At 35.0% G+C, this 25108-nt stretch overlaps 1 pseudogene; it reads right to left on the bottom strand.

Moving 5' to 3' along the window:
- Window positions 1-469: 469 nt before the first annotated feature.
- The window catches only part of LOC113270593 (E3 ubiquitin-protein ligase Mdm2-like), a 98487-nt pseudogene continuing 73848 nt past the window's right edge, over window positions 470-25108 (bottom strand).

The raw sequence follows: 25108 nt of genomic DNA, 5'->3' as shown, positions 1-25108 counted from the left end.
AATTAATTTTTTATTTGTAAATCAATAAATATTATATGCACATTAAAACTAAAAATTTAGACAATTTAATGCATAGGCATGGTGAATGAAACTATTTGCAGATTTGAATGTTTTATAAGTAGCATAATCACTGCGTACCATACCCTGAATGTACATAACTTACCTTTAAGTGTCCTACTTAAATTTTTCAAAATCAGATACTTCTCTGAATTTTAAGGAAGTCAAAATCATTTAAAATATGAGAAGCAGGGGTTAAGGATGAGCTATATATCCAATTTAAATTACATTAAAACCCAAATATAAAATATAAACAGAAGTGAATTTTTTCTAAAGATTAGTATTTACTATCCCCCCTCCCAAAGTAGGTAAGTTATACTACAGGGTAGAAATCTACATGTACTGAGATACTTTCTTGCTTTGATAAGTGTAAAAAAAATTTCATGCTGTCTAAATTTTTAGAGTTATATAGTTAGAAATATAGAATTCTACTTTTATAGGCATGTTCAGTAGGGAAATGAGTTAGCACAATCATTTGAATTGGTTGTCTATATACTGGGCAGGGCTTATTCCTTTTCTTTAGCTTCTTTGCACACGTAAAGCATGCCATAAAATGTCCTGTTTTGCCATGAACAATACAACCATATTTAGGTTGACCTTGGCAAATCACACAAGGTTAAACGGCATTAAGGAGAAAACTAGATTCCACGATATTTTCTTTGTCTTGTGTTTCTTCTCTCTCAAACTCTTTGACGTCTTCTTGGCTGCTATAAATGATGTTGTTAGAAGTTGATGGCTGAGAATAGTCCTCACTTTTTTGGGATTGGGAGGCTTGTGTGATTTTATCATCATTTTCCTCAGCACATGATTCTCTGGAATCATTCACTCTATTTTTTTAATTTTTATTTATTTATTTTTTACCATCAGGGACATCAAAGCCCCTTTTACTTGTGTTTAGTTTTCTAGTTTGTCTTTCTCAGGCATTTTCCCTTTATCTTTCCCTTTACCTTCCCTTTATCTTCAGGAAGCCAAAGCTCATGAAGGGCCCAACATCTGCTGCAATGAGGCAGAAGAGGAGGATTCATTTCATTGCACGAAGTACACTTCTAATAGTCTGTTCAGGAAATTTCTGGATCTTCTTCAAATGAATCTGTATTACTCTCCCCTGCCTGATATACAGTCAATATACTTCATCATCTTCATTGAGAATTCTTGTCCTTCTTCACTAAGGCTATAAGCTTCTGAATTGAGAGACTCAACTTCAAATTCTATACTGAATTGATCTGAAACTGAATCCTGATCCAACCAATCACCTGAATGTTCACTTATACTAGCATCAAGATTGATTCGATGGAGTGAGTCCCTGTTGATTCACTGCTACTGCTTCTTTCACAACATCATCTCCCTTATTACATATAGAGCAAGGCTTTCATCAAAGGAAAGGGAAACACTATCAGATTTGTGGTGCTTTTGCTGTCCTTCACCAGGTAATTCATCTGAACATTCTTCTGTCTCACCAATTACTCTCCTTTTACATGAGGTAGATGGTCTAGAAACCAAATCTGAAGATGAAGGTTTCTCTTCCTGCAACCCTTGCCCAGGGTCCTTTTGATCACTCCCACCTTCAAGGTGACATCCATTTTCACTCACAGATATGCCTGAATCCAATGGTTCATGCTGGTTGACTATAACCAAGTTTCTACAGATCACTGTATATATTTTCCTGTATTCTTCACAGAGAAGCTTGACACTCCAAACAAATCCCCTAGAAGATAATTGGAACAATACGCAATATGCTATAGTTCCTCATCATATAATCGTTTAGTCATAATATGCTGACCAAGATAAAATATAACCCCTTTCATGGTAGAAGTGTCTTTTTGTGCATGGACAGACTTTAACAACTTCAAAAGCAATGGCTTTGGTCTCACTAGGGTCTCTTGTTCCGAAGCTGGAATTTGTGAGTTGACACAGATACGTTGGAATTGCACTATTGCATTGGACAGTGTAGAATAAATGCTTTATGTTGGTGACCACTGGTATCTATCTCTAATTGTCAGTGAATACAACTGCTGTTTACTAAGCGGGTTTTCCGTGCCTGGAGTCAGGGGAGCAGGGACAATCGAGGCTCCTCAGTTCCCTTCACTGGGTGCACAGAAACCTGAGGCCTGGGCATCTGTGACCATTCCACTCATGAGGCCCAGGCCACTGGGGTGCTTGAATGCACTAGGTCTGGAGAAGGAGGCTCCTGGAAGCAAAGGGACAGACCTCCATCAGAGGGGTCGGGGTGCCCCTTGGGCTCTGGCTCTTAGCCTTTTTCCTTCCAGCCACACAGGGCTGCATAGGCCCCAGAAGGAGCTGAGCCAAAGGAGGCACACCAGATGCATGCCCTCTGCTGCCCCTGTAATTGTAGAATTTTTGTGCCCACGGGAGGAGGTAATTTCAAGATCTTGCTATGCCTCCATCTTAACCCAACTCCCTCTTCTGTTTGAATGTGTTTACAGGTATAAACTTCCTTCTAGCTACTGCTTTAGCAATATCCCAAAATTTTTCGTATGTATTTTATTTGTTTTCATTAATCTCAAAGTATTTCTAATTTCCCTTTTGATTTCTTATATTTTGTATTTTGTTTAATTTCCACATATTTGTAAGTTTCTCTACTTAGAAATGTATGTATATAGCAGCATTGTTCACAATAGCTAAATCGTGGAAGGAACCGAGATGCCCTTCAACAGATGACTGGATTAAGAAGTTGTGGTCCATATATACAATGGGATATTACTCAGCTATCAGAAAGAACGAGTTCTCAACATTTGCTGCAACATGGACGGCACTGGAGGAGATAATGCTAAGTGAAATAAGTCAAGCAGAGAAAGACAATTATCATATGATTTCTCTCATCTATGGAACATAAGAACTAGGAAGATCGGTAGGGGAAGAAAGGGATAAAGAAAGGGGGTTAATCAGAAGGGGGAATGAAGCATGAGAGACTATGGACTATGAGAAACAAACTGAGGGCTTCAGAGGGGAAGGGGGTGGGAGAATGGGATAGACTGGTGATGGGTAGTAAGGAGGGCACGTATTGCATGGTGCACTGGATGTTATATGCAACTAATGAATCATCGAACTTTACATCAGAAACCAGGGATGTACTGTATGGTGACTAACATAATATAACAAAAAAACATTAAAATAAAAAAAAGAAATGTATGTATATATCAGTATTTATCTAGGTATCTATCCACTATGCTATACTTTATAAATTTACCCTGGATATCTATGGTGCTGAGATCTCTTTTGGAGAACAAGAAGGTATGTTCCTACTTTAGAGAGAACATGTGAAGAGGAATATGAGATTTCATAGAAATCTTCCAGTTAAAACTGTAATCAGAAGGTGTAATGAGTCCCTACTGCTCATTTGCAGAGAAGGAAGACTCTAAGCCTCAGGCTGTCAATGTGCTATGCCTGCCTATAAAGCAACTAAGAAAGAAAGATTTTAGAGCTACACAGATTTGTTTCATTAAAACAAGTCTAACGGTTTTGAAAAAAATTCCTTAGAAGTGCTTTCTTTAATGTTGCTTTGAGGTGAGTAAGATAATTGATATGAAGCATTTTTCAGCTAACAAAACAAGCATTTTGTTCATACTAATTGTTATTTGCATATTTCTAATAAAGGGCTTCAATATAGATACCTTCCAAAATCATGAACCATGTCCAGTTAGTCCAAAAAGTTTGATCTGAAAGACATTTGAAGAAACCTTAACATGCCAACAAAATGGTAGCTGATGGTCACCAATACCAGAGATCATTGTAATATTTGGTTAATTTTGCTAACTGGAAAGATCAATACTTGCTAGTAGAAGACACCAGGGCAGGGGGTGTGGGGGAGTCCAGAGGAAACCTTTTCAGAATGTGTAATTTCATAGCGATGCCAAGGCAGACTAGTGTGATTGCTGACTGGAAGGGCCCATAAGGAGTGGCAGATAAACTGTAGCTATGGGAAACCCAATTGGTTAAGATGTTACATGTCATACAATGTTAAGAAAAAAAGAAGGAGGAGGAGGAAAAAGAGGAGGAAAAGGATCAGGAGTGGGAGGAGCCATTACGAGGAATTGGCACAGACACATGAAGAAACTAAGAATTTATGGAGAGTTTTTGGGTGGGTTGCATCTAATGCAATTCTTTGCCTTTTAAAAGTCAAGTTTGGTACTTTCCCATATTTAGTGAGCTCTTAATTGAAGAATCATTTTGAAGCTAAAACTATTCCTCCAGTCGTAATTCCAAGGGAAATTATTTTGGCAGGATCAGGCACTCACCCACTTTCATCTCTTTTCTACTATGAGAGTTAGTGGTAATAGCATAAGTATTATTTTGTCTTGGGGAAATATTTTCTGTTTTCTGGGGAAATAAAAGTCTTGCTAAAGATTTCCTTTTAAAAATTTTGAGTTTCTATGGTAATTTTACATATTCCTACAGTTTTCAACTTAATTTTACCTTAAAATTTACATGAAGTTATTTAAAGAAGGATTTCAAATGATTACATGAAAAAGATTGTTTTGAATTTCACACCCCTGTAAGGTTCATATAAAGTGTATGAGGGGCAATTGGATATTTTTAGTGTTCAAATAGAAATTTTTTCAATATTTTCATATATATTTTCATATATAATGAATAAATATATAATATATATATCATATATATTATATAAATATATATTCATATATATTATATAAATATATATTCATATATATTATATAAATATATATTCATATATATTTCTAACTTATTCTATTTTTGATATTTAATAGAGTTTAAGGATACCAGTATCATGTGAACATAAAAATATATAAAATTTGTATTAAAACAAAGATATACAGAAAATATTACTTTGTCAAATTGTCTGACTATATTTTCCTCCTTTTGAGATAGAGAATCACCACTGTATGCAGTTTTCAGTTTATCTGTGAGGTAGATGTTCTTGCGCAAAAATATCCATCTGTTGACATTTCTGTTTGTCTGCAATCCTACTTTAATGAGTAATCACTTATTAGAAATATTAGGCAACTCACCAGTCACGTTTTAAATCCTGTCCACATACAGAAACATCTTCAAAAATAATATAATGAAGCAGTGCTTGAGAGTTTGTCAGTCATTGTCACAAATATTTCTGTGAGATTCAGCAAAGTTTTACATGAAAGTTTTCATGTAAAAATATGTGAAGTAAGTCTGAACATTTAAAGATTTAACACTTATCGGAAGAGATATTAATAAAAAGTTAAAAAATCAGAGTAGGGCGAGAACTCAGGATTTTCAACAGATAGTCTGACATTCTCTTTTCCTTTCACTAGTGGTTTTCAGAAATATTTTAGCTATAGCACTCTTTTTTCAAAAGAACATTAACATGGAAGACTAATAAATAAAAACAGAAGTACTCTAGCTGAATTTGGAATAACCCATTATTCTACTTGTTCTTTCTACATACCCACAACACCTCTTTTGCGGTATCTGGGGATCCCTTGGGTTCCTTGGAGAACTTTCATAACATTTTATTATACCAAGTTGACAATTCAAGTAGGATGGGTTCTCAATTTATGTTCATTATAAATGCAATGTATTCACAATTAGTAATACTTATTTATCATAGTTATAAGTGGATTCAGCAATCACAATTTTTTTTTCAGCAGTAGATAACCGAAAGCCAGACTAACACTGGTTTTTAAAAAAACTAGAGGTTTATTACTCTCTTAATACAATGAAAGAAGTGAAAGTAGGTAGCTTACTGATGTTAGTTCAGCAGCTCAGAATTTGAGATGATTTCCTTAGCTGTCTCTCAGGGTCACAAAATGGTCCTGAGACTTCAAGCTTTGGAACCATCATTTAAGACAAAAAGAAACTTCCTTTATCAAGAAGACCCCTTCCCCAGAAGCTCCTCAGCAAGCTTCCACTTATGCCACATAACTCGTGTGTTATATAGCAACTGCTATCTGAAAATGGTGATTGACAACATGCATACTTAGCTTTTCCAGGCTCATAATGGAGGTGAGATGAGAAAATTGAAACATGAAGATTTTAGATAACCATTTAATAGTGTCTAACATAGTGATATTCAAAACTGAAGTAGAATTAATACAGACTTTTACACTTGGAAGTAATTAAATTTTTTCTTTAATCTTATAGTGGTAAGGATGTTATTGGTGATTCTATCCTTGTTTCAATTTAAAATTACTGAGATTCCTGAAAATAAACTTTAAAACCCTAAAATACTTATTTTATAGTTTTTTGTTTGTTTTTTTAGATTTTAGGAAACCCAGAATTTTATTCCTGAAAACTAAATATAATCCTCACCTTGTATTCAATGTATTTCTATAGTCTAATTATTTTTGGGAAACGTCCTTACATATTGTTTACAAATTCTCTGTAGACAGATTTGTCATACCCCAGTTTCCAAGTCTCTACAAATCTGTTTTTTTTCTTTACAGTTATTTTCCCCTTAGGTTTTTACGCAGCTTTCAAATTTGATAAGTGGTAATGTCTCATAGGATATGCATTTCTGAGACATGTATACAAATCTAAACTATTGTGAGGAGGTAAATTATTAATCCAACAGATAATTCCATATGTCACCCTAGTATTTTAAAATTACATTATCTCTTCAGCATAAGACAATCTGTAATCCTATCACTTGGTCCTTATTTGATTAATATGGACTAAATATCTGAAAATTAAGAAAACTTTAAATAATAGTTTGAATAACATTCAATTATATCAATTTAATTTTTCATGTACTAAAAAAAAGTAATATCCTGAGAATTTCTTAGGTCTAGAAAAGGTTTAAAAGAGACATAAAGACATAAAAGAGACATAAATCCATATGGACATTATCAGTCATGATGAGTGGTATGGGTGGCAAACCAAACAACCATCTAGCGGTCAAGCCAAGTGTATCATTAAATCATTGAGGGCCACTGGCATAGTTCAGCTCTGCTACTTTTGTTGCTCTTAGCAACTGTATTAAATGGAATAGTTGACACTAATCCATTGCTGAGAAGCCAGTATATGCGGGGGAAGGGGCAGGTAAAACTGGCCTTCATAAAACTGTGAGGCCTTTTACATTAATGACAAACAGTAGTGGAGTAATGGGTACTAGATCAGAGGGAAAAAGTCTGCTCTGGGAGAATTTTAATTGGACATTTTAAATTTTTAATTAGAAATAAATGTAATTTTAATTAGAAATTAATTTCTAACTTTATAATTGATTCATCACAGAGTACTTGGCCTGGTGCATTTATGTCTTTTAATTTGGTATAGATAAATAAACATTTAATGAAGTTTAGTGGTTTGCAACTTGATGGATTATATAGTGCTTAAGAGAATCTGCCAAAAATCTGGTACTGGGAAAAATGGTACCTTTCTCCTTTTCTGTCTTAATATTTGTGAGGTACCTACTAGGGTATATACAATTTCATGTATAGTATCTAGTACAATCCTTACAGCAATCCTGGGTATTTTGGAATTGCTATAATCACTTAATAAAGGACTAAATTAAGGGCCAGAGATTTTAAGAGACTTGCCAAATGGCACACAGCTTGTAAGTAGCAGAACTGGGATTGAAGCCTGTGTTCACCAGCTGCCAGAACCTGCAACTATTTTCAAGAGATGCCAGGCAAGTGAGATTCAAAAGCCAATAATCATTGACCTATTGCAAAATAAAATAACTAGAGAACCAAATAAGAAGAAACAATCATAGGATGTCATCTTCCCTCCCCCAAATATATACAAGACATTTAGCAATGATAGAAGAGATTTCATCTGGTAAGGGAACCAGAAGTCTCACTTGAAACAAAAAGAATTGAGCAGGCAAGAGTATGTAGCTCAGCTTTAAAAGCAGAGTCTTAACACAGAAGCATTTTAGTACTATGTGTGCTTTTTGCTCTTCTCACCCTTTTAAGAACAGTGCTCGTTGATCTTGACATAACGGCTCATTGATGATGATTCTTGCAAATAACTGGATGTGAGTGTGGGCATGGGGAGCAGGGAGAGACACTTTCACAATGCTAAAGAAAAAGACAAAATAATACCCGCATGTTTAAAAAGTCATAAATAAATCTTACAAAAGGTAACAGAAAAAAACTGACTTAGTTTTAAAAATAAGAAAAATGAAAGATATATTTCTCTCTTCAAAGTTTGTCTGGATTTTGAATGAAAGAATATCATTATATGTAAAGTTCAGAAATTAATAGGTATTTCATTATTCTTATTTTTTACATTTTTTTACATAAGAAAATGGGTCTTGAGAAATTTTACTGTTTGCTCAATATTGGTCAGCTTTTTATTTTCTTATTTATTATTTTTTTATTTTTTTAAAGATTTTATTTATTTGACAGAGAGAGAGAGAGCACAGGCAGGCGGAGCAGGAGAGGGAGAAGCAGGCTCCCCGCTGAGCAGGGAGCCCGACGTGGGGCTCGATCCCAGGACCCCAGGATCACACCCCAAGCCAGAGGTAGACACTTAACTGACTGAGCCACCCAGGCACCCCTGGTCAGCTTTTTAATAGAAAGAGCTTACTTTATAATTAAATGTTTTAAAGTATTTTAATTTCAGCTACCATTTTTAATGATGGTTTCAATGTTATTAATTTAACATCCAGTATGATAATTTATCAAAACGTCAGTGTGTCCAGAACAAGACATTCTAACTCCTGGTTAAGACTCAGGAAACATGGCTAGAAGTTAAGCCATATATCCTTGTTGACCAAAACATATGCCTCATGCATATTTGGCATGAACATATCAAAAACTTGAGTTATCATTCCTTGTTTATACATAAGTTAGAATTTAAGATATACTCATAAGCATTCTATAGAATTAAAATGAGGGTGCAGTAAAATTTAAGAAAAAATTTTGAAGTTTTATTTCTACATTCCTTGGAGAGCTTCTGAGAGCTCAAGGGATCAAGAGCAAATTACATTGCATTTCTCCTCTGCTCCTGGAGACTTTCATGAGGAGAAATCAGTCTCAACTGAATTCCAAAGGCATTCAAGGTAAAAAGTAAAAAATGCACTGCCTAAGAAATTTATAAGCCATTCTAGTTATATTCTTATGTGATGCAAATAATACAATAAAACCACATACGATATAGCAGTTTACAATGCCCTTTCTTATATTGTCTAGTCTGATTCTCAAAACCACTCCATAAGTGAATACCATGTTTCAAAACTTCAGCTTGTGCATGTGTATTCACAGACAACTGATACTTTTTAAATGCTTAGGAAAAAATGTTCTCCTTCCCTTTGTACTAATAATCAAAATAATAACGGGTAACTCATATTCACTGAGTTTTTAGTTTGTGACAAGCACTGTTCTGAGTCCCTAACAGTGTCTTACCTAATCAACACACTTTTATACATAATTATGGCCTTTTTACTGATAGGAAAATTCAGGCATAATAATATTTATAACTTCCCAGGGTTATAAAATCAGTAAATGAGGAGGCAGATGTTGAACTCAGGCAGGAAGTTCAACTCCAGAGTTTCTACTCCATAACCAGAAAATTAATCTTCTTTCTCATCTCTAAGATGCATTAGGGAAATATCTCAATAACAAAACAAAACAAGAAACAGCAAAATGTTGTAATTTGGTTACAACATTGGTTGTAATTAATCCAAATCTGGTTTTTGGATGAAACTTTAGTTCTTAAGTTTGTTTTGTCACCCAAGTCTGCGACAATGCTCACCAACATTGCAATCCATGTAAGAATTTCACAGTTCTCATTAAATAGGTGACTTCCATGTCAGAACAGGAGGTGTTGCACCTTATGTGAATGTGACATATATAATTGTGACACGTAATTGATATTTTTTGGTATCAATATATTTATAAGAAAGAACAATGAATCATGATCTGAGGAGAAAAGAATAAGCAATTTATTAATTTAAAAGGAAGCTAGGAATTAGAAGAAGAATTTAAAGCATTTGAAGAGATGCCTCAATGTACTTGAATCAGATAAATATAGTAGAACAGGTTCACTATTTTACAGATGAGGATTGATGTTTGGGGGAGGGAAGTAGGTGGTTGATTTTTTTCAGGGGTCCAGTGATGTTGGCATGTTGAGATATACCTTCTTAGGTGAAGGATAAATTGTTGCATCTGGCCCCTTCTACAACCAAGAAAGAGACACAATGCTTATGGGCTTCTTCAGATTTTGGAAGCAATATATTCCCCAGTTGGGTGTGATACTCTGGCCCATTTACCAAGTGACCAAAAAGCACCTATCCTCAGTGGGGCTCTGTCTTAAGTCATCTCAGGTTGCTATAGCAAAATACCATAAACTGGGTGGCTTATAAACAACATAAATTAACAATCAACATATTGTGGATAGAGCTTCAACATATAATCTTTTTTTTTTTTTGGTGGGGGGCACAAATATTTAGTCATTAACAGGCCCGGAACAAGAGAAGGCTCTGTGACAGGTCAAGACTGCCGTGCAAGCTACTCTGTCTCTTGGGCCATTTAATCCAGAAGATGCGATGGTGTTTGAAGGATCAGTGGCAAATAAGGATGTTATTTGGAAACTTTGGCAGACCCCTACAGGTGAATTACAACATAGGATTTTGGAGCAAGGTCCCACCATCACCCACAGATAAATAGTTTTTTGTTTGTTTGAGAAACAGCATTGGCCAGCTGTTGGGCCTTAGTAGAAATTGAATGCTTACCCACAGGACACGAAGTAACCATGAGACCTGAGCTACCTGTCATAAACTGGGTGTTATCTAACCTATCAAGCCATAAAGATTGGAATGGACAGCAATATTCCATCATCAAGTGAAAGTGGTATTGTATATGATCAGGCTTGAACTGACACTGAGAGCACAAGAAGTTATAAGAAGTAGCCCAAATGCAAATGGTCCCCAATCCTGCTATACCGTCTTCGTTTTCTTTCCTCTCTTGTTCCCTTATCATGTAACACAAAGGGTATTGATTTTATATCATAGTATTTAAGAATTGTTAATTTTATATCATAGTATTTAGTTCTGGGATATGAAGGCAGGTAATAAACCCACTCAGGGACTTTATCTCCTTTTCTGGGCAAGAGGTTAATGTGTTTTTGTTGTAAGGAGGATAGTTTTATCATGTAAATCAGAATTACCTTATTATTTTCTTTCTTTGAAGATTAAGTATGGCTTATGGGGATGCACATGGTTGCCAAGTTGACAAGGAGTGGACTTGTGATAGTTAATCTTCCATATCATCTTGGCTGGTCACAGGGTGCCCAGATTAAACAGTATTTCTGGGTGTGGCTGTGGGCAAGTTTCCAGATGAGACTAGCATTTGAATCTGACTCAGTAGATTGCCCTCCCTAGTGTAGGTGGGTATTATCCAATCTGTTGAGGATGTGAGTAAAATACTGGTAGAGAAAGGAGAAATTTCCCCCTTTTTGCTTCCTTTGTGTCTGCTTGAGATCTTTGCTTGGGATACCTCATATCATCTTCTCTGGCCCTCAAGATGGGATTTAAACCATCACTTTCCCTGGTTCTCAGGCCTCTGGACACAGAATGAATTATACCACCAGCTTTCCTGGGTCCTCAGCTTACAGACAGCAGATCATGACTTTGCCTCTATAATCACATGAGCCAATTCTTCACAATAAATCTCCTTTTATATAAATCCTATTGGTTTTATTTATGTCTTACTGGCTCTGTCTCTCTACAGAATGCTAAAAATACAGTCTGCTATTAAGGAGAAATTATTTGAATGAATCTCAGTGTTTTAAGCATATAACTCCTGCCTGAGTTGGTGCTTCGCTAATAATTTTATGGCTCACCACACACTGTAAATTCAGGGATGTACTTGGTCATACCGGGAATTGGCACTGGTTCTAGAAATTTTATTTTCTTAATTTGGAAACCTTCACTTTCCTTGATATTTTAGGGAGACTGGAGGACAATATAGGACCTGGATTTCTATATTGCACTGATATCTAATTAATGATATGAAGTTGTTGGTTAAGGAGAATGGGAAAGATTTTAGAGTAAAATTACATAAATCAATATGGGGGCTGGAAGGAATTTAATTAACTAATCTACTAGATTCCTTGAGTAAGATTCCTGGACTCAAAACCAGCAGCATCATATTCAATGGAAATAAACTTTAAAAAATTTGATCAAAAATAAATGTGGTACACACACACATACACACAAACACACACAGCATGGAATATTATACAGCCATAAAAAGGAGGAAATTCTGTCACATGCTATAACATGGATGAACCTCAAGGACACTATGCTAAGTAAAACAAGTCAATCACAAAAGGGCATATACTATGTAATTCCATCAATTGAGGTATCTAAAGTATTAAAAATCATAGGAAAAACTAAGGAAGTAGAAAGGTACCAAGGGCTAGGGGAGATATGAGGGAGAATTAGTGCTTATTCAGTATAGAGTTTTAACTTTGTAAGATGAAAAAGTTTTGGAAATCTGTTATAGTGTGAATAAACTAAGCAATACTGATCTTTGAACTTTAAACGTTTAAAATGAGAAATTTAGTGTTATGTGTTTACCAAAATTAAAAATAAAATTTTAAAAGATTGGATCTAAAATTAGTGGGAAAATGTCTGACAAAAGAATACTTTTAATATCATTACAATTCTTACAACTAATATAGTCTTGCTGAAACACAGTATAGATCAGATAGAAAAAAATGGTACAAATTCAATTTGTTTCTTTTTAAAATGGCTAGGACAAATTTAATTATCTAAAATCAAATTGACATTAATGATGACAATATGAAAGCTATCATTTAACCCTTTAAATCACTATTGGTCAAAAAGCCAACTGTATCTAATAAGATTGGAATTTGGTTTAATTGTACAAAAATCTTTTAAAAATGGAAAATTCACCTCTCTACAAAGAATTGACACTTATATATCTTTAATAGTTGCATCCAATGAGAGTTGATGCCTAATATACTAGTTGGAAAGAAATTTGCAACTAATAATCAATGTACCCTTTTTTTTATTAACCTAAATATGCATGTGTTATAAGATTAAACGATGGGATTTCTAAGACATCAGTCAACAAATGGTCTATGTGGTATGCATAGGACTAAAACCAAAGAAACAAAAAAAAAGAAAAAGAAAAATTGATAACTTGTAAAAATATTTGTTATTGGGCTGAACTTCAACCATATTAAATACAACATAGAAAATATAGGTTGACTCTCAACAGCAATCACCTTGTCATTCTTTGCTTCATTACATAAATATTACATGGGAAGACTTGCTTTTTATTTCATCAGTTCACTCCTCAATCCAATTACTGTTACATTATTTAGACTTGCAGTTAAAGTAAGGATAGTATTAACAAGGTACTATGTCGGAAAAAGTTTGAAAATCTATATATTATCTACCTGTTTTTCGGGAATGAGTCATGCTATATTTGAATAACCAGTCATTAAACAAATCAGAAACCATTCATAAACTCATGCATTAAATAGTTAAAACACATTATAAAGACATAAATTATTTTATATCATAAGAACATGCATAATAGTCCATGATATAATGCATTAGTAGTCATTTCCTAGGGTTCCATTTAAAAAGTACCACAAACTTGGTGGCTTAAAACAACAGAAATATTGCCTCATAGTTGTGGACACTAGAAATCTGAATTAAGGTATCAGCAGGACGGTGCTCTCTGTAATGGCTCTAGAGGAGAATCCTTCCTTTCTCCTAGCTTCGAGTGCCTGCCAGCAATTCTTGGCATTTCTTAGCTTATAGATGCATCACTTAAGACAATGACCATTTTTCCCTATTTTGTCTTCATATTATCTTCCTTTTGTGTGTGTCTGTGCTCTAATTCCCCCTTTATATAAGGACATCAGTTATATTGGATTATGGCCCACTCTAATGACTCATTTAACTTGATGACCTGTACAAAGACCCTATTTCCAAAGCACTAGATTATAGTCCAAAATTTTCAACATTAAAATTATTTTTAGGAGCACCTGGGGTGGCTCAATTAGTTAAGTGTCTGTCTTTGGCTCAGTCATGATCTCAGGGTCCTGGAATTGAGTCCTGTGTTAGGCTCCTTGCTCAGTGAAGAGCCTGCTTCTCCCTCTCCTTCTACCCCTCTCCCCTACTCGTGCACCCTCTCTTTCTCTTGCTCACTCTCTCTCTATCTCAAATAAATAAATAAATAAATTTTAAAATTATTTTTAAAAGCTTTTATAGTATGTTAAAATAGCTTTATTGAAGAAACTACATAAGAGAAACTGCAGCTTATAACTTGCATGAATAACTGAAATAATATCTATACTGTATGTCATCTAAATATAGGAATCCTTTTGAAAAAATAAACTTAAAATCTGTCTTTTGAAACTCTAAATTGAGTCAGAAAAACAAATTATCAATCATTAAATATTAGTATAGTACCTTGTTATAGACTGCATAGTTTTTCCCCTCACCTCCAAATTTGTGTCTATCCATAATCTCAGAATGTGATTTTATTTAGAAATAAAGTCTTTAAAGATGTAATTAAGGTAAAGATCTAGATGAGATCATTCTGGAGTAAGATGGGCCTAAAGCCAATGAAAGTTTCCCTGTAAGAGATAGAAACAAACAGACACATAGAGAAGAAGGCTATGTAAACACTGAAACAAAGATTTGAGTTATGCTGCCACAAACTAAAGAACATCAGAAGTCACCAGAAGCTGGAAGAGGCAATAAAGGATCTACCTCCAAAGTCTTTGGAGAAAGAATGGCCCTGCCAACACATTGATTTTGGACTTCTGTCCCTTACATTACGAGAGAATAAATGTCTGGGTTTTTTGGGACTAAGTTTGTGATTTGTTATGGCAGCCTTGGGAATCTACTACATCTCTTATGCCTTAACATGGAAATGTGTGGAAAGATGAAAAACAAAGAGCAGATATTTTCTACCCAGCAGATTTATAATATAGGCAAAACTAAGAAATACATAAAAAATAACCAACAAAATTATTCAAAACTTCCCAGGTGTTCATGAACATTCATTTTTCAGGCCACTTCTTCCTCCATATGGAAGGAGGATCAAATGTAGTATTCATAGCTCTGGTAAGTGGAGTGGTTTCCCTTAAAAAAAAAATGTCTTTTTTTTCTGGGCCTTGCTTGTTTGAGCTGCATTGTAGCAGCTGTTTTCTTTTAATCACTACCAACATGGTGAGCTAAACCATGTGTGAACCAGGCCAAATTTATTTCTCCTGTGATAACTGATCATAAGTAAACCCTGATGATGCCAACCCCGGTGTAAGTTAATGGAAAAGTTTCTATAAGAGATATGTGACTAGGTAGTCTGGGCCATGTTCATGTAACTTACTTGTGCCCTCTATATATTGCTCAGGCCCAATCTTGAATGCAATATCTCTGTATGGACCAGTGTTATGACTACATGTATCTAATGATGTCAGCTCATGATGAGAAGCTTCAGCCATATATACACTTGATGAGTGGCAATGCATTCCATCTCTACTAGGGCCTATTCATATGCCAGGAGCTGCTTCTCAACTGGGGAGTGACATGCTGAAGTGTCCTAACATAATCTAGACCTCACTCAAAACTGACAGCATTTTGAGGCACTCAACAACAAAAAATCAGAACAGTATTTTCTTACTGTATATATTTTGCCTTCAGAATCTAAAATGGCTCACCAAATGCCATGCCTCTTTCTTAATTGTACAGGATATAAAGTGTAATATACTGTCTTTACATTAAAAGGAAGTTTCAGGAAACCTCAGATGATTGGACTCCTAAAAATTTCAAATCGTACCAATATGGCAGGCCCCTAAATCTGTGTATGTTCATCTCCCATCCTGTGGCACATGTATGTCTTACACTATATCCAGAACCCTTGCTATTTCCTTTCTAAGTTGTTGTTTTAGCATGGTGTCATCAATATAGTGGGCCAACACAATGTTCTCTGGAATGTCAAGAATATCAAATCCCTGCAAGCTGTGATGTGACAGAGAATAAAAGTAATATAACCTTGGGAAAGAGGGTTAAGTTTTTTCTACTGACCTTTCCCCCCAAAAGCATGACTTTTGAAGCTTTCTACTAATACAGATTGTGAAGAATGCATTCATCAGATCAATAGCACTATAACAAATGCCAGCGGCAGTGCTGATCTGATGTTGTAAATATGCATCATCTGGTGTTAATAGCTGTTACAATGAGAACTACTCTTATTTATGTTTATGATAGTCCACTATCATCTACCATGCTCCGCAGTTTTTTCAGAGGCCAGAGAGTAGATGAATGGGGTTAAGATAGAGACAACCACTCTTACCTCTTTTAAGTCTTAGAAGATAAGTCCTTAAAGTCTTAAAGTGGTACATTCCTCCCAAGATGATCTATTACTTCTGATTTATTTTCTTGGGTGGAGAAATGGGCAGTTTCAAAAGTTCCTCTCAGTCCTTTTTAGCATAATGGTTCTCATTTCTGAATTATATCAATTCTTTTTACCATGCCTACCAATTATGGACTGGGGTTTGCAGAAATGTTTATATAGTGAACCAGTGAATACTGTGGTTTGGCTGCATGATGAATTTGGGCAGAGCTCTATTTAACATCTAGGTTCTTTTCTACCCCCTGTAACAAGAAAACTACAGTAGCCTTATCAGTCCTTTGATACAGTGTATGTCCTAGAAATATTTGAATGTGTCCCTTTCCTCAAAGTACAATTTGTCTGTAACTGCATACAGGTGGCTTTAAAAAATATTGAGAAAAAATGTTAGATATACTTCTGGTGGTACTGTACAATTCTTCAAGAGGACTCATTTTCTCTTAATGATTGGACTGTAACCCTAAGAACAGATTCATATCCAAAAACTAGATGAAGAATTTTAATTTTCTATTAAGGACATCAGCCTTCCAGTTTTCAGTTCTAGACTTTTACAGGTAATATAAGTCAAGTAACAAATCTCTTTTAGTCTTCTGACCCTTCTACAATTCACTGCTAAGACAATTCTGGCATCTCTATTTTACTTAACATAAACCATCATTCAACTGCAGTCTTTAACTGGACATCTCAACAACATATCAAGATCAGCATCTGGTTCATGCCAGGACATAAATTCCTGAGTCACAAAAGAATAATTTCTCTCCCATTCAGACTTACATTCTATATTCCCTTGTCCAATACCTCCAAGATCAAATTCCATATATGTTCATTCAAGTTCTGTCAGGGACATACTGGGCAATTCTCTGGTGTATCTACTATTTCCTCCCAGAAATGGAATTACATTGTCCCTCAGGCTGTTCTGTGACTTGATCTTAGTTATTGTTTTAGAGACAATGAACAGAAGTAGAGGAGAAACTCGAGGAGGACAAGCATCAATTTATAAGCCCATACAGGACTTCTAAATAAGGGAGGGGTGTGTGGGAGAGAGCCTTCTCTTTCAATGGGTTGGGGGTTACTTCTATCAATACAGAGATTCAAGAGAAAAATTATGGGTTCATGAGTCTTAGGTCATCATTCAAATATCTTCATCCTGGATAAGTCTCAGAGTCTTAATCTTTTCCTATCAGGGAGTTGAATTAAACTTAAGAGACCTGTGAATGCTATGCATTCAGTATCCTCTGAAACTCCACTACCCTTACAATTAATTCCCAGGCCCAATTTTCAGCCTAGTTAACCCTGTAGGATATAATGTCTTTAAATACTGCTGTGGGAGCCTTTTGACTTTTACAGTATGCCTTGAATTTTAAGTGCCAGAATCTAAATATGTCCTTTGCTTTTTAAGGGCTTTCAAGCCATTAACAACAACAAAAAAATTATCTAAATTCACAATCTTATAATTAGCACTGCCCCCATTTCTTTCAGTACCCCACTACAACATAAGCCTATAATTTAACAAACACCTGGCTCTAAAACCAAATCACTTCCAGGTAAAATACTGCTAATTGTGACACAACTACATTCCAGGAGTGATCATCTCCCTGATTACCACTAGTAATACAATCACCATGTGGCAGATGAGTGAGTGACACATTTCTATCATACCAAACTCAGCATGGGATTATTCAGTGATACATCTGATTCTAAATATGTTATTTTTTGTTATCCATAGAGAGCAGAGCCAGAAACAATGGCTTTTATGAAGGCAGTTTATTTTGGAAAGCAATTCAAAGAAGAGATAAGGGGATCTAGAGAGGCTTAAAAGAAAAAGAAAAAATAAATAAACTAATCCAAGGATACATTGTTGAACTGGTTTTCCCTGTTGCCAACAGGGGACTCATTCCGCTGTGACCTATGAAGAATCTGGCAAGACACACCTGTGAATTGTACCATTAAAGCAGTATAGAGGAGAATACTTATCTACTGTTTATTGGTCTGATCAAGGGCTGTCCTATGTGTTAATATCTTCCCGGCATTCACATGTTTGTGTATGGGAGAGTAAGCATCTTACATAGAGGCAGTTAAACCCTAAGCAGAAAGTTAAAGGTATGAGGTACAACAGATCTAAGGTGTTGTCAAGTTACACTTATCACAGGTGGTAATCATGCCAAATTCTACAATAAAACTTAGTTCTAAAGCATCGATTCCCAAATTTCATTGTACATTAGAATCACCAGGAGGGCTTGCTAAAACACATATTTCTTGGTTCCACCCCAGAGTTTCTGATTTAGTAGGTCTGTGATACAGCCTGGGAATTTTACTTTTTAACAAATTCCCTGGTGATGTTGATATTGATGCTCCTGAGACCACTATCCTAGAATATGTAAGGCAAAAACAAGAGTTGTCTGATACGAAAATATACAATTTTTTAAAAAGATTTATTTATTTATTTTAGAGAGAGAGAAGAGAGGGCATGAATGTGGGGGAGGCAGAGGGAGAGAATCTTCAAGCAGACTCCCTGCTGAATGTGGAGCTCAGTCCCACAACCATAAGATCACATCCTGAACCTAAACCAAGAGTTGGATGCTCAACTGACAGAGCCACCCAGATGCCCTGAAAATATACAATTTATTTAAGCATGATCATCAATGAACACACACACACACAAACTGGGTGTAAGAAGCACAGAATATGCACAAATCTCAAAATACCACCTCACAAATTGATTATCAATTGAAAAGATACCATATATAGTTGACATACCTGAAGGATACTATTTAGCCAGGTGATTAGATTTTGTATCATTGATAATGGAACCTACTGATACGTGTCTTCTAGTATGATGACACAGGGATGACGTATCAACCAAGTAGTGTCATAACCAAATGTCTAACTTGAATCTTAGTATAAGGAAGACAACTACCCTACATTCTTAAACATACACATTAAGTAAGGCAAAAAGTGGAGAATACTACTCTAGAAAAAGGACGCCAAAGAAACAAAACAATAAATTCAATATATAAATTTTTTAAAAAATATTTTATTTATTTATTTGTCAGAGAGAGACAGTGAGAGAGCACAAGTGAGGGGGGCAGCAGGCAGAGGGAGAAACAGGCTCCCCACTGAGCAAGGAGTCTAATGCGGGACTCTATCCCAGGACCCTGGGATTATGACCTGAGCTGAAAACAGATGCTTAACCAACTGAGCCACCCAGGTGTCCCTCAATGTATAAGTCTTGATTAAAACCTGAGGAGAAGAAGGGCAGATGGAAAGGAAGCTGTTGGCATAATTAGTTAAATTGTAAAGACCTTATTTTAGTTTTATTATAGTAGCAATACTAAATTTTGTTTATATGATAATTTATTGTAACTTTATAGGACTACTCTTATTCTAGGTAATACACATAGAATTATTTACAGGAGGTATGCCTGGGTGGCACAGTCAGTTAAGCATCTGGCTCTTGGTTTTAGCTCAGGTCCTGATCTCAGGGTCCTGATATCAAGCCTCGTGTGGGGCCCAGCATGGAGTCTGCTTCAGTTTCTTTCTCCATCTCCCTCTGCCCCTCCTTCCCACTCTCCCTCTCTCTTTCTAAAATAAAAATAAATAAATCTTGAAAAAAAAAGAAGTATTACAGGAGGAAGGCCATGAAACCCTCAAATTACTTTTAGATATTGGCACAAAAGCAGTAACAAATATGTATAGAAATAGAGAAGTCAAGCTACCAACAATTAGCAAATCTAGGTGAATGATATATAGGTGGTGATTATAAAATTCCTTCAATTTTCTGTGGGTTTGAAATCTTTGAAAATAAAATTAATTGGGAAAGATACAAGATGTGACATGATGAGCACCATCAAAAAACCCTAGAAACACTCTGAAAGTATTCAAAGGAGAAAGAAATAACTCCTAGAATGAGAAACTGGAGGAAATTTCAACAAGATTGACAAATTTGTTCTGAATCTTGAAAATTATAGAATTTTGACAGGGAAACCTAGAAAAGATAGATACTCCATGGAGAATAATGATGTGAGCCTAACATAAAAAGACAATGTTCATTATTATTACTACTATTAACAATAATAGCTACATCTCATGACTAATATGTTCAAAACACTAAAGGATTAAAAATAAGTTGAGATAAATTGACCAGGACCTTGAAAGACTTAGTAACAGCTTTGCTAAGTTACATTAGGTGAGGTTAATATGTTATTTGTAAACACAGGAAAAATTTAACCATCATCCACATAGACTATGACTAGCCCTCAAAGAAATCCCAAACATATCACATATTAAGTCAATGAAGCTAGAAATTGTACTGAATAGGTCAGTTAGTATTATCCTAACACTAATATACCCTTGCAAAGCACAGAATCTTATCTTTAATTTATATCAATCTTATAAACATGGTAGGTTATATGTCCCCTTAGGGCATATTTTAGTATAAATGAATATTAGATAAATTTGCTTGAGGATCTCAAGTTGTGTATTTAACATGTTAGTCCAAAATGCCATCAATAACTGTAACCATCAGTAGAATTACTCTATTTATTTTTAAAGAAAAATCTCCCCATCAAAAATGTAGTCATTCTAATAAAGCTACCTTCAAAGATACTAGTGATAGATCTTTAAGATCTTGGATCTTAGTTTTGAGGGCAAAGATGTATAATTCAGCTGGTGTCTAAGGACAGAAAAATATAATGTATATGAGTCCAGGTTGTAGAGTCAGTATGTCCTCAAATCCTAAATCTGCAACAGTTTTGCTGGGTATCCTATAGGATGGTTCTCGTCTTTAATATAAGGATATAACACTAAACTCATCAAGTTGTGTAAAGATTAAGTGGATTAAGACATACTTCTCAGTACAGAGTAAATACCCAATAGATATTAGTTACTTTTATCATGTTTTATCAGTTAGGTATTGCTATTGAGAATAAAAAAATAAAGTAACACTAAGTTCAATGACTTAAGAAATCATTGTTCATTATTTTAGCTCATGAGTGATGAAGGTAGGAGTAGTCTAATCTCAAACTGGGTTGGTTTACATCATGAGTCACCTGGGGTGTCGAACAACTTAGCTCTGCTCCTCACATCTTCTCCTTCTCCTGGAACCAATGAGATAAACCAAGAATATCTTTTTTATGGAGATAAACTATCACAGAAGAGAGAAAAAGAGGGAAAAAGTCAAATTACACAATTGCTAGAATCCCATTGGCCAAAGTAGATCACATAGCTGAACCTATTGCCTAAATTACATGACAAAGATTAATCAGGAAAGTCTGGAATTGCCATGTTTACAATCTACCTAAGAAAATAGAGATCTACTTATTTACCTTGAGAGCAGAAAACCTTATAACAGATTTGATATTTTCAAACATATGCAGTCTTGGGAATCCATAAGATTTTTTTCCATAATCATGGAAAAGTGACCCACTAGCTTGTTTTTATTTTTATTTTTTATTTTTTCACACTTCCAACACAGTATGTACTCTGAGAACTCTGAAAAGTATGCATGGGTACAGGAAAAATGATCTAGGGCTGTGTGGTGAAGCTGCTTCTTTTAATGTATGTTTCCTGCCTCTGATTATGAAGGGCTTGAAGCCATTCTTCATTTCACTCCAGTTAGCACTTTGGTGGTGGAACTGATCAGCTCCTTAAGCTTCCAAAGAAAATTGCATTAGTCTGCTTGGACATCCATACCAAAATACTGCAGGTTTAAAAATCAGAAATTTATTTTCTTGTAGTTCTGGAAGATAGAATTCCATGATTAAGGTGACAGTAAATTCAGTTTCTGGTAAGGGTTCTCTTCCTGGCTTATAGACATCTGGCTGCCTTCTCACTATGTTCTCACATGCCCTTTCCTCTGTGTGTGCACATGGAAAGAGTTAGTTCTCTGGTGTCTCTTCTTATAAGGACATTAATCCTATCAGATGAGGGACCTACCTTTATGAGCTCATTTAACCAGAATTACTTCATTGGCCTTATCACAGCTATAGTGGGAATTAGGGCTTTAACATACAAATTTTGGGGAACCCAAACATTCATTCCATAATAAAAATGAAATGAATAGTAGTGAAAATTGAGCAATTCATTAAATTTGAAAAATAATGAAGCACTAAACAATTCCCAGAAATATAAAAACAGATGAATTTACAACAGAGTCAACAAATCAAATCTGGTCATCAAACTGTTTTTGTGTGGCCTGCAAACTAAAGATGATTTTTATATTTTTAAAAGGTTAAAAAATTAAAAGAATAATGATATTTTGTGATATGTGAAAATTATATGAGATTCAAATGTGAGTGTCCATAAAGTGTTATTAGAACACAAGATGTTTATTTGTTTACATATTATCTACAGCTATTTTGGCAGTACAGTGGGGTTGAATAGTTGCAACAGAGACTAAATGGTTCATTTATCAATTCACACTGCAGCCCAGCTCACTACCACTTGCAAAGACACAGTTATAGATGGAGAGTTTCAAGTTCACTCAAGTAGCATTATGCCACAACATTTTTTTATTATTTTTTGTCAGTGCGTGCTCATTGTGCCAAAATAAGGAAAGAAGATAAACTAACTTTGAATGTCACATTTTAAAGCATAGTGGAGTAAGCATTATTTTAGTATCAAATTAGATGGCATTGAATTCCTAAAGGGTTAAAATAATCCATACAAATATAGGTGTTTTTAACCACCCTGCTCCAATATTTTTCCCTGAAGAAAGTGGCTCAGACAGTATTATGTTTATTGTACAACAGTGCTATGCCTGTACTAAAAGTCAACATTACCAGACTAAGCGTTCATTATAAAATTATCAATAGGAAAGCAATGGTCAAATAAATTAGAAAATTTTAAATGGAATAGCTCAACACTGCAGAACTTCTTTACAAAAGAAGGTAGGAAGGAATGAAGGTAGGAAGAAAGGAAAAAAGAGAAGAGAGAGAAGAAAATAAAGCTGCAAATAAATTTCAAAGTGGTTCTCATGAATTAATTTGAGCCAGCTCCAACTCACCATTTCTAATCCCATTAAAAGTTATCAGCACCTACCAGAATGCTAGAAGTTGTAAATTATCTTTGAATTAGGATGGAATTATGGCTGATTAGTTTTTACTTTCAAATTTGACTAGAAGCATCTATTTCTTTTAGAGTCTGAAGAGAAAATGTTAAAATATTACCAGGGATTTCTCCCGTAAAAATAGTACTAGCAAAAAAGTTTTCAAATACTAAGTATCTTGGTATATCATATACCAAAATGAAGCCTTTATAATCCCTGTTATATATACTATACCTACAAGATTTTTTAAAAAAATAATGGACTATATTTAGTTATGTTCTTTTCCCAGAAATAGGTTTATAGTGTGAGTTTTCAAAATGGATTTGTTGATAATCTTACAGATTGGCTGTGGTTGTGCAGACCATTTTAGCATATTCCCTACATACATTCAAAAAAAAATTTTTTTTAGAGTAAGGCTCTCTTCATTGCTAAGTGTGCTATTTACAGAGATAAGATTTTGTTTTCATGCATAGAGAAACTGTTGGTTTCAGTCACTAGCTACAGATACTCTCAAGTGTAATTACTAGGCATTTGGTTTTAATCACAAGGGAACAAGTATAGTGGTAAAGACAGGCACTAATTTCAGTAGTCTAACTTGATTTTCATAAATCTAGAGAGCAGGACAAGGGCAAATTAATGTATTCTTTAGTTTGAGGGTCTGAGTTAGCATCTGGTTCCCTCAGGTAAACCATTTTGCATGGGTGGATAGAACATTGCAGTTGAAAAAAATGATAATGATGTACTATATGTTGGCTTACTGAACATAACAAAAATAAATAAATAAATAAATGGATAATTAAAAAATAAAATCAGTCAAATATTCTCTTAAAGATAAGTGTTCGTTACATATGGATGACAATGTCACAGGAAGATTCTCTACAGAACCAAAACACAGGGCAGGTTGATAACAAGACAAACCCAAGCAGCTTCCTTTACAAAAAAAATAATATAAATTGAGGGTCTTCTTGTTTACTTTTCTGATACTTAAAAACATTGTGATGGGGCGCCTGGGTGGCTCAGTCAGTTGAAGTGTCTGCCTTAAGTTAAGGCTATGATCCCCTCCTCAGTGCTTCTCCTGCTCCCTCTCCTGCTGCCCCTCCCACTCTCTCCCCTGCATCCTCTGCCACTCCCTCTGCTTATGCTTTCTCTCTCTCTCTCAAATAAATAAATAAAATCTTTAAAAAACAATTGTGACCCCAAAGTTCTATGTGTTTATTATTTGAATGGACTATCATACTTCCTACTATCTCCTTGACCTAATTTTAAACTTAGTGAGTGCAGTTGTATTAACACTGGAATCCCAGACTTTAGCATAGTGCCTAACATAAAAGAGTACTAATGAATATATTTAATCCATCCATTCTTTTAATAAATATTTGACAGCCTAGCAAATTACAGGTGCTATGTGAAATAAATAAAGCAATGAACAAGGAGAAAAGATTCATGCATATATTCTAGTATAAGAAAACAGATAATCAAACATGTTAATAAACAGTATCTCTGCATCTTGTAAAAGTTCTATGAGAGATATGAAATAGAATAATGCTGGGTGGGATGAAAGACTTGACATGACATTAGAAGTATAGTCTTTGAGTTGATTCTTGAAGGATTAGAGTGATTCATACAAGATAGGTAGGTGTAATTGAGGCCCTTGCTCTTTATTCCCTCAGAAAACAGGCCCAAAGGCCCA

Source organism: Ursus arctos, unplaced genomic scaffold (assembly GCF_023065955.2).
Source record: "Ursus arctos isolate Adak ecotype North America unplaced genomic scaffold, UrsArc2.0 scaffold_4, whole genome shotgun sequence".
NCBI classification, from domain to species: Eukaryota; Metazoa; Chordata; class Mammalia; order Carnivora; family Ursidae; genus Ursus; species Ursus arctos.
This window is presented reverse-complemented; position numbering and strand designations above follow the sequence as displayed.